Below are 13,693 nucleotides of genomic sequence, written 5' to 3'. Positions count from 1 at the left end.
AATTGGTCCAAAAACCTCTCATGTTTAAATGTTTTCCACTTTTTCTTTGGTCATTTTAGCCTTTTTGGCCAGAGTGAAGGGAGTATCTGCCATCAAACAAGAAGACAGCCGCATGTAACTACTACGTGTTTGCTAGTTTACCTTACGTGCATTAATGTAATAATGTGGTTGGCCTACTCAACGTGAATTACACACGAACAACATTAAGCTACTCACTCAGAGAAGAACAGCTGCTGCTGCCATCATCATCGTCATCATTTCTGCTACACTGGCAGGGCTAGGGGCCAGGACTCTACTCTTCGGGTTTTTTGGGGGATGTTGCTAACTCCGGGTCCGATAACAGGCACCACACCCGCAGTAGATGTGCACGGTGTGAGGTCTCGCAGCAAGCTAAACACGGCGCATTTCTCGACTTTAAAAAAACGCTATGCGTCGCAAGGTGTTTCATCGGATTCGAGGTGTTACCTCCTTTGACAGTATCACAGTATCAGCTTAAAGCACTTGTTGCAGGCTGCTGAGTTTGCACCTTTTGCTGTGAAGTACAGCCAGACTTTTGACCGCTTCGCCTTGGGCATTTTTAATGTGTAGCTCTGCTCTAAAAGAACGTACGTACCTGAGCCCGCCTACTTTCCTCGGAAATGTAAAATGATTGGCTAGAATTGGCTCAGGAAAAAAAAAAAAGCACCGAAATAAAGCACCGAAATGTGCGCTGCTTTTCGGTCTGGTTACTACCGTTTATGTCAGAACCGGTGCCATCATGGCACCGGACACCGGTACCCATCCCTAGTTATGCCCCTTCTCACGTTCTAAGAACATCATTTACATCTTAAGAACATCATTTGCATATTTTACAGACAATGATCAATTTTTAGAGCTAAAGTCAGACACCCAAGTTCCTCTTTCTAGCATCTTCTTTCCATACAAGGCAATAAGTTTCAAGCCTACATGGTTCCTTAGACGGATGCTCTTCTTTAACTAATCTCCTATCATCTGTTAGCAAGTAAACTAAAATGCAGTTGAAAGCTAAATGAGTTTCAGGCCTTTGGCCTGGCAGGTTTACGGATTCTATGTCTTTGTAAGCGTGTATGCGGTTTATCCTTCTATGCTCCAAGTCCCTTACACAATAGATTGTCTGGACATCGCGCCAAACAAAGCTTAATACCCTTTGTAGACCAAGCAACAACTCTGAATAAGCACAATCGCAATGTGTATAAAAATCACTTCTACGTATATAATCTTCAATGTTATTCATCTGGGTAAAAAGCTCTCTCTTTCTCTCATCTGATCATCTTAAGCACGTCCTGTACAAAACTTACTTCCTCTTTTCAAGCACACATACAAGCTCTACCACCTTTGCCCTATATGGCTGTCTCGACATGTTTCCTATCAACTTATTCATAGCATGTCTATCTTTACAGTTTCTGCATCACCAGTTCCTACACAAAGACAAAGCGAACTGTGTTTCACCTCTACCCTAAAAATAAATCTATGTAATATCTTGAGTTATTCTCAGAACTCAGAGCTGAGGTTCCCCTTTTCTAAGTCTGTATGTTCTAGAAAAGAGGAAGCTGCTAGTTGGTAAATAAGTTTATCATCACAAAAGTTATTAGGTGAAAAGTCACATAGACATTTGCTTAGTGATCCTAAAAGAATACATTTCATGTAGCTGATAACATATACACAATCTTCTTCTGACATTCCTGTATGTGTAAGCCTGCATTATCACCACTTATTCTAGAAATCAAAAAGAAATCAAACATTTTCTACTCCTAAAATCTTCACTAGTTTTCCCCAAAGCATGTCTTTTATTCAACGTGTCCCACAGTTTCCCTTTAAGTTTTGTAAACAGCTTCTTATGAACACCGGCATTTTATCTTCTAAGCAGGATTCAGTTCATTTTAATCCTTTAACTTAAACATGAAAATAACAATTTCTGCCTCAGTTTTACCATATCTAAATTATCAAAAACCCCAAAAGTCATAAAATGATCCTAAAACCCCTTTCAAATTAACTCTTAAATCCCCCTTTTTGACATATCTTATGTGTCAAACTCAAAATCCTTCACTCGAGCTTAGGAAATTAAAAGAAAAGGTTAGTCATATCATTTCTCCAAACACCTCAGCCATCCTCCTCTCAGGTATATCTGCTCCGGCCCTGCAAACCTGTGTTTAAGGGATAAAATCAATTTAATCATTATGTCAGATCTTTTCGAACTCCTGGCTTCGTCCAGAGCCTGCATCCTTGGAACTTCCTAAAAACAAAACCTGTGTGTTAACCTGAACTTCACATTTCATACTCAGTTTTCCCCACTTATGGTCTAATCTGTGTCATAAAAAGAAAACTTAAAACAGAGCAGTTATCAGTCATGTGTTTCTTCAGTCAATAGTAACATGAGTTATATCAAAAATGTTCCCCCTTTAGCATTTGGCATTCTCCCAACAATATAATGTAATAACATAATCTAACCCCAGTCAATAAAACAGAAATTTTCTCAAAACAAACATCAGCAACCCAAAATCAACATCGCCTTTCTCTTGCTGTGATGGCAAATTGTTTGCCCACATTTATTCATCCCCTCTTTAGTCCAATCACACACATTCACTCACCTACAGTCACGCAAGATATTTGCTGATAGTGGAGCCTCCCGCACAAATAATCAGATACTCAACTCTCAGCAAAATGAGCTCATTCATTTGTTTTACTTTTTTTTTTAGGAAAATAGTTCTTTATGCTTTTGGACTGGATTGGCTCGCTGCAATCCTTTTAAACAGAGACTCACAATCTGATCAGGTCCCCACAGGTAGCCTTCCTCAGCCAGTTATAATCTGGAAAGCCCACCTTATGTTTGTTCTCCCGGAAATTTTGTCAGCGCTGTTAGTTCACTCTTCCAGGCCTGCTTAGAACAAAAATGAGAAAAAGAGAGCTGATTATTAGCTCATCAAAGCACAAAACAAAATCACCTGACAGGTTTTTTCTAAGTGCACTGTTACAAAAATAATGGGCCCAATTCTAGACATGTCCATGTTTAATAAAACTCCCTCTATTAAAATAAAAATAACAACCTCAAAAATCTTAAACAATCTTAAATTTCACCCATTCAATACACCGAAAACCTCATCAAAAGCTGCACCGTTTTGCACACAACAGTGTTCCCCTTTAAACACTTTACCATACTTAGATTCAGCATAAGCTATAAACCCATTATAACAACATATCATCACTGAAGTATAAATTTCCTGTCCAAATCTGCACCTCTGAACAGACCTGACCACCGAAGAGAATTATCCTGTTGCTTTACCATTATATATTTCACCGAGTAATCCTCCTCAGTCACTGCTCTGTTTCCTCAATTGAAAGCCTCAGTCACACACACACACACACACACACACACACAGGAAGCTTCTTCGTCACCACTCACTCCAGCTAATTTGCATACTGAGTCATATCTCAACTTCAAGCTTTAAGTGTATTTTATTAAACATTCACACCATTCTATCACTCATAAAAGTAGCAAGCTGATTTTCATTGCATATGTTTGTGTTCTTAGCCAGGTTTAATCAAGGTCTATGCATTAATCTTCATGAGCTTGTCTTTGTAATGTTAATGCATTTTCTGTTTATGGGTGTGATTTGTAAATGTTTCTTTTTGCAGTGTTTCAGACCCTTCACAATTCTCCACTTAAACAGTCAGTTCTCTCTTCCCAAATTTGCTAACCCAAATTTTGATTTCCCACCTTAAATAACAGCATTCCTTGTCCTCAGCTAGGAGTCAGAGCTTGCTTTTCAGGTTCAGAGACACATCGCCCAGTAATATTACCCTAACTTTCTTCCGACCGCTGCATGTGGAAAATTGATCCAGGTCTGCTTTGCGCCTAAAAATAACACAACTGAGACATTTTATTATTATCATAAGTGCTTAAAGGACCCATTTCTCTCTCTCTGGTCAGAAATTCCAATTATGTCAGGTATGTAAGCGTGTTCTTCCTTGCGGTTATGTTAATTGAGTGTAAGCTGATTCTTCATTGCATATGTATTTTATAATCAGGTTTAATTCATGCATCTTTTCACTGAGCTCTGGATTCAAACTATCTCACTTCTGATTCTTTCCAAAAATAATTTCACATGTAACAATTTGTGTATGTGTGTTTTCTATTCATTCATGTAATCGTTAGTTCATGTATTTATTTTCCTCGGTCTTTCTCTTTTCTTTTCTTTTTTTTTTTTTGATGTGGTGGACAATCCTAAACCTCCATGATTTAGCTTCCATTTTCAATCCAATTATATCCTGTACTCTCGCACTCGAACTCGTCCAGGCTTGACCTCTGACTGGTCCCTTACCCTCTCCTCTCTTCACAGTGTCCTGTGTGGCCTCAAAATCTCCAACAACACAGTCCCACTCAGATCTTCTGCTCCTCTGTTTCTTCTTCGTTGATCTTTCAGTCCTTTCTTTCAGGTTAAACCTTGTATGGTGTTCGGGTCTGTGAGACCCATGCCATTTAGAGGCCGTTGTCCCTCTAGGCAGTATATACCATCAAAACCTGCAAAATATGGTATAAGGATATGTACACTTGATTAGAACTGATTTAATTTTTTTATAACATTTTATTGACAAAAAACGAGAAGCACATTAATTCATAAATGTGATCGAACAAAGGTAAAAGGAAAAAATTAACCATGTTTGCTGTTCACATGGCTCGTAATTGGGATAAAGTAAACATCTGTTGAGTAATTTAACATAAAATTGTTTGATAGTGCTAATTGGAAAGCCAAAACTCTAGCGGGTCCACCAGACCCATGAACACTGGCTGAGTAACAAAAATACGAACACCATACAAGGGTTAAGTCCCAGCCTGGCAAAATATCACATTCAGTGCCTTCAAACAGTCATGTCACACTGTTCTTACCAGCTTGTAGTTCATGATGTTGCATCACGTGCTTTCTTTCATGCTGCTGGACTCATCAGTCGTCGTCAGTGTTAATGCTTTACTTGCACTGTCTTTTGCCTGCTGTTAATTCTTCAAGTCCACGATGTTCTGTCGGTCTTCATCAGGAGATTAACTGTCCTTTGAGCTTCTTCTCAGGGTCGGGACAAAGTGAGAGGTCAAGCTGTAAAATTTTAGCCAAAGCCTGGCCTGTTTTCATCCCAATTGTGTTAATCTATTCTTTTGCCGTTGTTCTCATGTTTTCAGTTTGAGGAGAGTCCACCTGTATTGACACACTAAAACATGTAATTAATATCATTTTTTATTACTTTTTCTTAAAGCATTCAGTCTCTAATTCCTCTGTTTTCATGTTGCAACGTCTCTCATCAGCTCACAAGCTATAATCAGACTTCCTGTTTGACGCACACACACTGCAGTTTGCCTACGCACACTTCTCTCTCAGACTTCCACTTTTCCACTCACTCTCATATGTGTTATTATTACTTATTTATTATTTTGTACAAATCACACAGAATCATTCAAATCGAGTACTCACAACATTCACACACTTAGAATCACTCAAAATACGTCTTCCTACGAGTATTTTATCAAACATGCTTTTTATAATCAGAAAGAGGAAGTGCGTATGTCCTCTTAAAAGAGAAGAGAAATAAGCACATATGGGACAATTCTCCCCATCTTAGACGAAATGTGACCTTAACCCTTGTGCGTTCCTCGTGAAAAAAGTTACCATTTTGGGTAACTTTGGATTTTTGATTCTCAATATATCAGTCATTTTAAAGACTAGTTGCATGAAACTTGGTGTTACTGTCCCCCACCCTCTTCGCCTAGCTTTCATGCGGGGACGTAACAAAGTGTCTCCTTTTCTGACCCGTACACTTTTTGTTACTTCCCCCTCACTGCCTAGACCCCTCAAGGGAACGTAACACTTGGCCAGGATGTGCATTTTAGGATTATTTTTAAAATTCAATGATCCCCTCTACTGTGTGGTGTATAGTAAAGGAGATTCACATATGTGTTACCTCCTATATCCCTCGTACCATTTTGGGCCCCATTGACTCCCATTATAATCACATATTTTCAATATACTGTAATCCTGACATGTGATAATGCTTTTCTCGTGAATACCTAATGGATCTAAGCCTCAGCCTTCAAAATAAAGGAAAAATAGGTTTTGGATCAAATGACCACAATATTAGGCATAGCACCACCATAGACATTTTCAGTGGTTTTGAATGCAGGACATGGTTATCTTACCTTGCAAAATGCATGACAATAAAACAGCTGACCACCATAAAATTGTAATATGTGTGTGTGTGTGTGTGTGTGTGTGTGTGTGTGTGTGTGTGTGAGAGAGAGAGAGAGAGAGAGAGACCAAAGGCCAAAGATGGTGCGTTTATGTTTTTTTTTTGATCAGAGAGAGCCTCCTCTCTCTTATTGGATGCATGCATGTTGATTCAGGTGCACCTTTGAAGTTTATGAGAATACAGCCTGGTCTTAGTGGTCATTTCTGCACAGACACAATGAAGCGTGCACTCAGTTTAGAGGAGGCTGTTGCTGCAGTTTTGCACTCTTCAGAAAGTGAAAAAGATACCACAAGCAGTGAAGATACTTCTGACAGCGAAGAAGAATTTTTGCCAGGCACCGAGGAGCTTTGCAGCTCGTCTGAGGAGGAGGAGGAAGAAGAGCAGGAGGAAGAGACAAGACAGGAGGATGACCAGTGGAGATCTAAAAATGGAGAAATCATGTGGCAACCCACACATGAAGAGGTCCTGCCATTTTTTCCTCCTCCAATTTTACCCCCAGGACCAACCCATTATGCAATTCGTAGGATCAGCAGCCCTGTGAGCACTTTCAATCTCTTTTTTGCTGAGGACATTATGCAGCTAATCCTGCATTTCACCAACCTGCAGGGCAACAGGTCAGTAAAAGACTGGAAGGACATAGATGAGGAGGAGCTGCAGGTTTACATGGGGCTTTTGATTCTGGCTGGCCTGTACAGGTCTCAACATGAAACGACGACAAGCCTGTGGGATGGGGAGACAGGGCGTCTTCTGTTTCCTGCCACCATGCCAAAAAAAAAGATTTGAGCAAATTAATCGGGCAGTAAGATTTGATGATCGTCTCTCCCGTCCAGGTCGCTACAGGGGGGACAAGCTGACTCCAATAAAAGATTTATGGAGCAAATGGAGCGACCGCCTGCCCAAATTTTTCAACCCAGGGAGGGATATCTGTGTAGATGAACAGCTGGTCCCTTTTAAGGGCCGCTGTTCATTCAAAGCAGTATATGCCCTCCAAACCGGCTAAATATGGGCTGAAGATCTGGGCCCTCTGCGATGTGCAGACCTCCTATGCCTGGAGGCTTCAAGTGTATACAGGAAAGTCTGCATCAGCGAACAGAGAGATTAACCAAGGCATGAGGGTGGTGCTTGAATTGACAGAGGGGCTGCAGGGCCACACAGTCACCACCGACAATTTCTTTGCATCATTTCCTCTTGCAGAGGAATTGAGGAAGAGGAGGATGGCCCTGGTGGGCACGCTACGGTTGAATAAACCTGAGCTGCCCCCACAGCTTCTTCTGTCGTCTGTCTTTGCCTTTAGCCGCAACAGGGCTGTCGTATCTTACATCCCCAAGAAAAGAAAAAATGTTGTTGTGCTGAGCACCAGGCACCGTGAGCCACAAGTCCAGGACTTTAGGAAGAGAAAGCCCCACATCATCCTGGATTATAACAAATGCAAAGGGGCTGTAGATCATCTGGACCAGGTAAGCATAAGTCATTTATTTGCCAAATTGTTTCCTGTTTCTCATTGTTATAACTGATAAAGTCAGATAATGTGATTATGATAGTTTTGATATGAGATGATAGTTTTAGACTATGATAATTTTGATAGTTACAGAAAGGGGGGGGGGGGTTGTCTAGTTTGTCTCTTGCTTATGGCTGTATAAATCTATTCGAAGATCCCCTTCCCACTGTAATTCAATTCTCATAGACCCAAAAGTAAGCATATTATTTCCCTAGTCAAAAGTGAAGCCGTTCCTCACACAGTAATTCTTAATCCAACCTCAAAGTGAAACAAACACCCTTCGTGTTTTGAAACTAAAGAGAGGAAGGAACAGCGCCCAATTTTTAACTGCGCATGTTGTTACTAAACAACACACACACAGAGACACAGACCCAGACCCAGGGCAATTCTTCCTGGATCATTTATCAACATCCAAACCAACACAGTCCGCATTGATTATTTTCTGGACCTCAGCGGATCCACCAAAATTCATGTAAATATATCAACCATTCACCGATTTATTTCTTTTCCTCAGACCGCGCCGGATCTGTTACTTCAGCACAATAAACACTGATTATCCTTCAAAATCAGTTAACCAAGAGCCACAAAACCATTTCTGACTCGATTTTCTGAACTTCTGTGTCACTTAAACATCCTGACAGCACCAGGTGTTTTCTGTCGGACTTCCTCGTCCGAAATTACTCTTTTTACTCACAAATAAGTGTCTCTCAAAATGATCCTTTTGATCATTAGCTGTTTTAAAACCAAGCCCACAACTCTTGGCAGGTGCCACCTGCAGTATGCCCACGCCGGGGCTCCCCTCCAACGTCTCAGAGCGGTGCGAGGTTCTTCAACCCCGTGAGTTTGACACTTATTAAACCATAAACTGACCAATAAACTCTTATATTCTCTTATTCTTAACATCTCATGTTACTTTTAGCTCAGTACTGTCTTTTTCTCAAAGTTTCATTATCCTTACTTCAAAGCTTCTCATTACTTCAAAGCTTCTTTATTCTCAAGAATTTAGTTTTACCACTACTGCGCCAATTTGATAGTTAAGATCATCTACTCAGCGAACAGATAATTTAGAATTCAGCCAATTTGCACAAATTTGCTTATTGAACAGGTTTGTGCGTACCTTTTTAATCTTTTTAGACCGGTTCTCCGTTCGCCTCATATCAGATCCAACCTTCGGCCACATTTGTTCTCTCTGTTGCATGAAGAACCGGGCGGAAACACCAAATATTAAACCCGATTCCTTTTCCCCATGACAAAACAGAGAAAACCGACTCATAGTGTGTTAAAACTCATCCCCTCATCTTCCAGAGAGAGAGACCTCTGCATAGCTCAGACGCCAGTTGCAAGAACTCTCTAACATTAGAATCATAAGCTGTGTCTTATATGGTGTTATTTCGGTAATTTACACGTCACACAGTCTCACACATTGCTTATATGGAAAGTTCCTCTTTTCTGTGTCTTGATTTATTAATATGCCTTGTGCACTACAACTTCCTGTCTTTCAGTCTGGCTGAGCACTTATTTGTGAGTCAAAGGTGGCCTTGCTCTACAAGCCTTCATTATTAAAGTACATAAAACAAAAGAAATATTTTAATGTGTATCTGCTCATTATATTATTCCTAACAGGAGCAATTTAAATAGTGAGGACTGTGCTATGAAGACATCTTGTTTGGGGCTCATCACCTTAAAGGTCTTCAGTTATAATATTAATCAAATCCTTAAAAACTAACCTGTTGATATATAACACAGTCAAATACCTTTACTATTCCAGACATTTTATACAAACATCCAAGAATGCTTTAAAAATTAACAATAAGTGGACAGTCTGTAGGTACCTGGAAAACATTCAACAACCCAATAAGTTCTAGATGAAAAAAAACTACTGTATCCAATCTATACCTCAAAAAACTACTCTACTATATTTGCAAGGTTTTCAACATTTTCAAGCACTTTGCCTAGTTAACATTATGTTTTGGACCATCTGATGCCACCAGGTAGGGGGCAATACAAAATACTGAGTACCATTTTAAGTCGCTCCATTCTGAAAGACATTACCTTGCCGCGCCTTGCAGGAGAGGGAACACCAAAAAGCTGGGCAGATTGAACAACCCGCCACACACTTTTATTGCTCACCTGATTTTGTCGCTCAGCTTGACTTGTACATCCCTTTGGAGACCAGAAGCTTCACAAAACACAACCACACATAGTTGTGATGGTGTAGAAAACTATGCACCACCTCCTTCTCCTGGACAATTCTAAGGAACTGGACTACTGGGAAGCAGTTCTCAATTCCCACCTCTAACTACTAACAGCTACTACTATTACTACTACTAACTGCTTATTCTACTACTTCTACTACTACTACTACTAATAATAATAATAATGACAATAAAGCCCCAGTAAATATGTTACAATAGTGAAATATAGCTATTAATAAAAAAAATAATAATTTGAATTTCTTTTGAGTTACAAAAGAGATAACAGCAAAATGTAAAATAAAAGTAGATTGTTTATAGTCCTTTGTAATCCTTTATAGTTTTTTAATGCTAGAACAACCAAAGGAGTTATTTTAAACCAATGGAAACAATAATTATGACACATTTTGATATAAAGGCTCCTATAAGGCGATCGTGGCTCAAGAGTTGGGAGTTCGCCTTGTAATCGGAAGGTTACCGGTTCGAGCCCCGGCTCGGACAGTCTCGGTCGTTGTGTCCTTGGGCAAGACACTTCACCCGTTGCCTACTGGTGGTGGTCAGAGGGCCCGGTGGCGCCAGTGTCCGGCAGCCTCGCCTCTGTCAGTGCGCCCCAGGGTGGCTGTGGCTACAACGTAGCTTGCCATCACCAGTGTGTGAATGGGTGAATGACTGGATATGTAAAGCGCTTTGGGGTCCTTAGGGACTAGAAAGCGCTATATAAATACAGGCCATTTACCATTTATAACCATTAACATATGACCTATAACCGTGCCATTAACATTACTATTAAAAATATATGGGACTGTACTCAGATAAAAGATGAATAGCTGCTGACAGCTGAACCGGTTGCTCTGCATATTGTCTGAAGTAACATAGTATATGTGTGTCTTTATGTGCCAATCTATGGGTACATCAAAACTAAAACCACGAAATTTACTGGACAAAAAAAGCATTATGTGGAGTGAATAAATAAAAGTATATTTACGGTGGCCCCTAGAGACAAAACACGTACAAACTCCAAAACACGTAAAAACTCTGAAGCACGTAAAAACTCATAAGCACGTTAAAACTCATAAGCACGTACTCTGAAACACGTGCAAACTCCAAAACATGTAAAAACTCTAAAGCACGTACAAACTCTGAAGCACGTAAAAACTCATAAGCACGTACAAAACACAACAGAAGTGCTCCAGAATGCTAGGGGCAGTGTTGAGCTTTTGATACCTAGTGGCTACACAAGCCAGGAAGTACCAACAACCGGATTTGGTGTGTGGTAGTAACAGGTAAATGAACATTTCTTTAAAATTATTTGAATATATATATATATATATGAGTGCTTGTGTATAAATACACAAACAATACACATATGCTTTCAATTGTGTAATTTAAGGTAGCTCTGTTTTGGAAGGTCAGTTAACGCTAGAAATGTGTTTTGGAGTTTGTGCGTGTTTTGGACTTTGTGCGTGCTTTGTCTCTAGGGGGACCGTATATAGTTATATGTAAACATATGAATAAATCCACAATTTTTTGCATCAGTAATTTCTTTTGTCGTTGATAATAAATTAAAGCAACAAAACAACCTGAAGAGCTGGTTGGGAGCCGAAAGAGCCGTTTCTCCAAAAAGAGCCGGAATTCCCATCACTATTACCAACAGTGAAAGTGTAACCCCGCAACTGTCAACAACAGCGCAAGTGGAAGTAAAAAAATGGCTTCTGCTATGAATCAGGGGTATTGGCTCGAACTCAGAAATACTGTGGATTGTATGTTTATGCAAGTGCACCTTTGAAGTCTGTGAGAATAATTTGCAGCCTGATCTTACTGGTCATTTCTGCACAGACACCATTAAGCGCACACTCAATTTAGAGAAGGCTGTTGCTGCTGTTTTGTGGTCTTCTGAAAGTGAAAAAGAGTTGCACTAGCAGTCGAGATTTTTCTGACAGCGAAGAAGGGGAGGAATTTTTGCCAGGCACTGAGGAGCTTTGCAGCTCATCTAAACAGGAGGAGGAAGAGATAAGACTGGGGCATGACACTCAGTGGAGATCGAAAAATGGGGATATCATGTGCTGTCCCACACATGAAGAGGATTAGCAGCCCTGTGAGCGCTTTTTATCTTTTTTTTTGCGGAGGACATTATGCAGCTAATCCTGCATTTTACCAACCTGCAGGGGAAGAGGTCAGTAAAAGATTGGAAGGACGTAGGTGAGGAGGAGCTGCGGGCTTACATGGGGCTGCTGATCCTGTACAGGTCTCAACATTAAGCTACAAAGAGCCTGTGATGGGGTGACAGGACGTGTTGTTTTTCCTGCCACAATGTCACAAAAAAGATTCCTGCAAATTAATCTGGCCCTAAGATTTGTCTTTCCCATCCAGGTCGCCACAGGGGGAACAAGCTGGCTCCTATAAAAGATATATGGAGCAAGTGGAGTACCAGCCTGTCCAAACTTTTCAATCCAGGAAGGGATATATGTGTGTATGAACAGCCGCTCTTCATTCAAACAATATATGCCCTTCAAACCTGCAAAAAATGGGCTAAAGATCTGGGCCCTGTTTGATGTGCAGACCTATGCTTGGAGGCTTCAGGCGTACACAGAGAAGTCTGCATCATCAAACAGGCAGGTTAATCAAGACATGCAGGTGGTGCTTGAGTTGACAGGCTGCAGGGCCACAAGGTAACAATGGACATTTTTTTACGTTATTTCCTTTTGCAGAGGAATTGAGGAAGAGGAGGGTGGCCCTGGTGGGCACTCTGAGGTTGAACAAACCTGCCCCCACAGCTGCTCAAGATTCAACACAAAGAGGTACTGTCCTCTCTTTGCTTTTAGTTGCAACAGGGCTGTGGTATCCTACGTGTCAAAGAAATCAAAAAATGTTCTTGTGTTGAACACTAGGCAAGTGAGCCACAAGTACAGGACTCTGGCGAGAAAAAGCCCCAGAACTTCCTGGACTATAACAAGTGCATAGGGGCTGTGGATCATCTGGACCAGGTAAGCACAATTATACAGCTTCAATTATCAATTGTTTGCAAATTATTTACTGTTACTCACTGCAATAACTAATAAAGCCCCATCAGTTATCTGATAACATAAATGTGTAGGGTACAGTTTGATGCCCACAGGCAGAAAGAATCTATTTTCTATGGCTGTATAAATCTATTCATGTCATCTGATCACTTCTTTTTCTTTTGCAGATTTGTGGCACCTACTCCTGTCGTTGGCAGACACGTAGGTGGCCCATGTGTCTGCTGTATCACATGATTGACATAAGCTTTTTCGCACTACAGGCACTACTGTTCATAGAGCAGGTTGGCGGAACCCTTATCACCCCGACCATGGTGAAGAGAAGCCACCTGCCTAGAACACCGTTTGCAGCCAGCCTGGTCTTACAGGCCCAGGGCAAAGAGCAACAGCAGGAGGAGGAGGAGCGTTCCAAAAAGCTGAAGCAAGGCACATCGTGCAAACAGCGCAGAAGGATCCTAACCAACTGCTGCAAATGTGGTGCCCCTCTCTGAAAATCCATCTGAAAATACTCTGTGGTACATGTTATAAAATGCAAATTACATCTACACATCAGTTTGTTCAGCTCAGTTCAGTTTGTTTTTACAATAAATTTCGTTTGTTCCAAAAAATAATAATGCATCCAAATCAATGTTGTTATCAATTATCGACCTATTCAAGGCCCTAATAACCTCATGCCAAATATTTTATTTTGCAACTAACTTTTGGAAAGGTGTGAATCATATAGACCAATCAGCCTC

The 13,693-nt window shown here is 40.6% G+C and overlaps 1 long non-coding RNA gene across 1 annotated transcript; it reads left to right on the top strand.

The window, feature by feature from the left end:
* The first annotated feature begins 11,679 nt into the window (after positions 1-11,679).
* LOC116310820 lies at positions 11,680-13,455 on the top strand. The gene is made up of 3 exons (XR_005609690.1): positions 11,680-12,737; positions 12,828-12,923; positions 13,220-13,455. It is a non-coding gene; the product is annotated as an uncharacterized LOC116310820 (long non-coding RNA).
* Positions 13,456-13,693: the final 238 nt, after the last annotated feature.

This window comes from Oreochromis aureus, linkage group 3 (genome assembly GCF_013358895.1).
Source record: "Oreochromis aureus strain Israel breed Guangdong linkage group 3, ZZ_aureus, whole genome shotgun sequence".
In the NCBI taxonomy this organism is placed as follows: Eukaryota; Metazoa; Chordata; class Actinopteri; order Cichliformes; family Cichlidae; genus Oreochromis; species Oreochromis aureus.
This window is presented reverse-complemented; position numbering and strand designations above follow the sequence as displayed.